This window comes from Chiloscyllium plagiosum, unplaced genomic scaffold (genome assembly GCF_037043375.1).
Source record: "Chiloscyllium plagiosum isolate Xiang-an unplaced genomic scaffold, Cpla_swu_hap1 HiC_scaffold_7, whole genome shotgun sequence".
Classification (NCBI taxonomy): Eukaryota; Metazoa; Chordata; class Chondrichthyes; order Orectolobiformes; family Hemiscylliidae; genus Chiloscyllium; species Chiloscyllium plagiosum.
The window spans coordinates 26,889,586-26,894,699 of NW_028270145.1; positions in this window are offsets into that span (position 1 = coordinate 26,889,586).

Below are 5,114 nucleotides of genomic sequence, written 5' to 3' on the forward strand. Positions count from 1 at the left end.
GCACAGGGAAGCCAGGAAGAAAGGAACAATGCCTGGGCTATAATGGCAACATCACTTATGCAATTGACAATAGAGGTCCCTTGTCAAAACCAAACTGACTTGAAATGTTGCAATTTTGAAAATTTCGTAACTACTTACGTCAACTACCTGCTGTGTTTCCCATCACAATGGTTTGAGATTTACTTGGTCATGCCTTCCCCCATTAATGAATGGGTGGTTCCTGATGATAACTGGAATGGTGACTGCATTTTTATCTCATCGTCAGAAGATGCAGGATGGGAATTGGACATTTGTTGGCCTGAAATCTTCTGCTCATTGACAATGCTGGGTACATCGCCGCTGCCTGCAATGTTATTCCTGACCTGGTGACACCGCCTATTTTGTCTGCGATTGTCCGATTTTGACTGAAGCAGATATGGGCAACACAGTGTCTCCAGGATAGGTCCAGTGAATGGACAATACGGAGGATTATGATAATAACTGTGCACTCAGGCTCGTCTATATAGCTGTAATGTCCTGATGTAGTGGGTGAATCAGTGGATGAGTGAGTGACTGGGTGAGGTGGATCAAGGGTGAGATCTGTAAGTGGGTAGTTGGTTGAGGTGAACAGCTAGGTGGACAGTGAGACGTAAGGGTTGATCAGGGGTTTAAATTGGGAGTCAGTGGTTCATCAGTGGTTGAGGGAAATATATTATTGAAAGGTTAAATCTGGTAATAGTCAGATGTGGTAGGATGGTGATTAGTTGCTTGGGTACGAGTTGACAGTCGTTGAGTGGTTGGGGGGTATTTGGGTCTGGTTCAGGGGAATAATCAGGTCCTGTTCTTGGGTAGTAAGATGTTTGGGGGAGTTTGGGATCCAGTTAAGTCTGTTCAGTCCTGGGGCCTGGTTCTATGGTTGGTGTTGGGGAAGTGATGGTTGTAGTAGCCTTGTGGTTAGGTATAGCTGTGAGAGTAGCCCAGCCTGGTCTTCAGGTTTTCTGGATTGTGAGTGGAATAGTTGAGCTTTTGTGGGGAGAGTTGATTGGTCAGAGATTGACTGGCAAATATCAGGGTCATACAGCACAGAAACACACTCTTCGACGCAGCTCATTTATGCCAACCAAGTTTCCCAACCTAAACTGGTCCCTACATTTGGTTCATATCCCTTTAAACCTTTGCTATCCATGTACCTGTACATATATCTTTTAATGTAACTATACCTCACTTACCACTTCCTCAGGGTGTTCATTACACAAACACAAACCACCCTCCACATAAGAAAATTGTCTCTCAGACCCCGTCTAAATGTTTCTCCTGTCACCTTAATCATATGCAAATTAGCACTGGACTTCAATATCCTCAGGGAGGAAAAATGTTCTGTCGGAAGGAGGTAACCAGTCCAATCATCCCTTTCACCAGAACCTTTCATTAAAAAATTCACTGATTGATGGTCCAGTGGTGCTTGAATATATGATTACTGATGTACTGCCCACAATACATACTTTTTAATGATAACTTTAGATTGTGCTGTGGTCCTGGTTTTGAATCTGTCTTTCAGATCCAATAAGACCTTCTAGATGGAACTGATGTGTTTTCTGTAACTTCTCATGAATCGTAAGTAAAAAAATTATAAACATGGTTCAACTCCATCTGCTTCATTCACATTAGCAATATTTAAATAGACAAAGAGTTAAACACTACCTTCTTTATGAAACATAGACAACAAAACTATACTTTTTATCTAAATACAGAGAAAGGCTCTCTTGTGATAATCATTCCGTGAAAACAAAAAATGTGGGAAATCACACTGGGTCTGGCAGCATCCATGGAGAAAGGGCAAGCTAATGGTCATAGTCATGGAGTCATACAGCATGGAAACAGACCCTTCACTCCAGCCAGTCCATGCTGACCATGATCCCAAACTAAACCAGTCCCACCTGCCTGTGCTTCGCCCATATCCCTCCAAACATTTCTTATTCATGAACTTACCAAATGTCTTTTAACCGTCCTAACTGTACACGCACCCAACACTTCCTCTTGCAGTTAATTTCACACATGAACTGTTTGTAAAAAAGTTGACCCTTATGTCTTTTTTCAATCTTTCTCATCTCACTTTAAAAATATGCTCCCGGCTCTCAAAATCCTTCGGAAAAAACACCTGCCATACACCCTACTCATGATCTTTCCTCCACCCTTCTCATGATCTAATAAACCTCAATAAGGTCACCCCTCAACTTCCTACGCTCCAATGAGAGAAGGTTCATCTATCCAGCCTCTCCTTATATTTGAAACATTGGAATATTGTCTCCTGCAAAGTCCCCTCTTAGCCACGCACCATTTTGACATGGAAGTATATGACTATTTCTTGTTATCATTGGGGTAAAGTCCAGGAACTCGCCCAAACTGAACTGCTGATGTCCCTACAGCTCATGGTCTTCAGATTACTTGTATCTTCTCAAGGTCAAGTAGAAATGGGTGAGCCAGCAGCATGCACATCCCGTGGATGAACAAATATGGTATCAAAATCTGACATGTCTCATGTTTTGAGTCTAGACAACTCTTTGTCAGACATTAATGAACCAGGTGTGGGTTTTTTTCAACAAAGGACATTCATTAGATTCTTAATTCCAGACTATTTTTCAACTCAATGCCATTACTCGAACCCAGGTCCCCAGTACACTACCTGGGTCTCTGGATTGACAGTCCATTGCTAATACCATTACCTGCTACTGTTATTGAGATCCATAAAAGCTGCTGCCTCATTGAAAAAATCTTTTCTTCATTTCAGTGCCAGTATCACTTTCTAAAAGGTGTATATATACTTCTTAGCATTTCATGTTTCTGTTGAATACGCCTGCACTCTCCTTCTTGAAACTGGGGACAACCCTTTGAATATTTTACTGGGTGATTAGGAGCCATCTGAGAAATGTTGATAAAATTGATTGTTTAAAATGAATTGGGCAAAAGAAAGAATGATGTTTTGACTTTTGAGATGATAACTCTGGAGAAAACCACCAGTAACATTAGAAATACCTTACCATCGCTCAGTATCCTGACTTGAACATTCCTTCAGCGTTGCTTGGTAATAATCCTAGAAATTCCTTTCTAACGGCAATGTGGGTGTTCCTACAGCAAATGCACTGCAATGATTCAAGAAGGCAGCTCACCACCACTGCCTCAAGGACAAGCAGGTTTGGGCAATAAATGCTGGTCCGGACACTGATCCCCATGTCCTGTGAATGCATTAAATGGGCCATTCTCCAGATCACCATTTTTCTGGGAGCAATGTGAACAAAGGACATTGGGAGAGTAACCTCAAGGTTTATTTTTCCACATCAGAACTGACCTTTTGTGCTTGTTTGTTGAAATGTAAACTGGATATATGCAACGTGGCGTATCGGGCACAGGGAAGCCAGGAAGAAAGGAACAATGCCTGGGCTATAATGGCAGCATCACTTATGCAAATGGCAATAGAGGTCCCTTGTCAATACCAAACTGACTTGAAATGTTGCAATTTTGAAAATTTCGTAACTACTTACGTAAATTACCTGCTGTGTTTCCCATCACAATGGTTTGAGATTTACTTGGTCATGCCTTCCCCCATTAATGAATGGGTGGTTCCTGATGATAACTGGAATGGTGACTGCATTTTTATCTCATCGTCAGAAGATGCAGGATGGGAATTGGACATTTGTTGGCCTGAAATCTTCTGCTCATTGACAATGCTGGGTACATCGCCGCTGCCTGCAATGTTATTCCTGACCTGGTGACACCGCCTATTTTGTCTGCGATTGTCCGATTCTGACTGAAGCAGATATGGGCAACACAGTGTCTCCAGGATAGGTCCAGTGAATGGACAATACGGAGGATTATGATAATAACTGTGCACTCAGGCTCGTCTATATAGCTGTAATGTCCTGATGTAGTGGGTGAATCAGTGGATGAGTGAGTGACTGGGTGAGGTGAATCGGGGTGGGGGGACTGTGAGATCTGTACATGGGTTGTTGGTTGAGGTGAGCAATGAGGTGGGCAGTGAGACGTAAGGGTTGATCAGTGGCTTACATTAGGGATTAGGTTCATCAGTGGTTGAGGGCTCCTTGTCCAAGTGATCTGAGAATCTGTCCCTATTCCTCATACAGAGTCGTGTCTGTCAACAGGCACTGGGGCTGGTCAATCTACTGAAAGCTATTGTTGCTTGTATTCTTTGTAAGCGGCTTTGAAGGAACAGGGTGGCAGTTTGACACTTGAAAGATGGTGAATTCCAGACATGATTTCTGCCACCATATTTATTGCAGGAGCATGTTTATTTCTCTGTGTGTGTATGTATGTCTGTGTGCATATTTATGTGTGTGTATGTGTATGTGGATGTGTGTGCGCTCGCCACGTATGGATACGTGCATGTGTTTGAGGCACAGTCTACATTAGAAAGAGCAGCAGCAGCAGTTTCACTGGGCGTTATTGGGCATGTTAACAATCTCATTTCCCAATTCTGCTATTCAAAACAATGTGGGCGTTCAATGTCAGCATTGGCATAATGCCAGTGTGCTGTATTTACTTTCAGATTGGCATAAACAGTATTGAGGTAACACTGTCAAACATCCATGCAGCTACCAACGCAACATTACATAAAGGCCTTGTATAGCAGGAGCCCTCAAGCTCCAGAGAGCAATAACCTACAATCGCACAAAGCCCTCACTCTATTTGGCTGGAGAGTCCTCCTGGCACCTTCTCCTCATCACACTGGTGAAGCACATCGACAATGAAAGAATGGATGTTGATCCTACGTCATCGGGGTCAGTGAGACTTTTAACCACCAGATGCATTGAGCTTTAGTTCACTGAGAAAACCAAGAAGACCGGCTTAAAGGTGCACCCCCCAGGATTCAGAGTATGGTTTCACTTCATCTCTCCACCACTCCTTGTCCCCCACTCAAAGCCACCTCTCTCCCTGTGCAATATCCCTGGGCTGCCATTGACAAATACAGTGACTGCCTTCCTGCAGGCAGCTTGTGGGCATTCCTGGGATTGGGAATGTACTGGGAGAATATGGGGTGCAGTCATCACAACAACGATGCTTAATGTGGTCTAGCCAATCAAAAGTGACCAAACCAGTCAAGCCCCAGATTCACACACGAG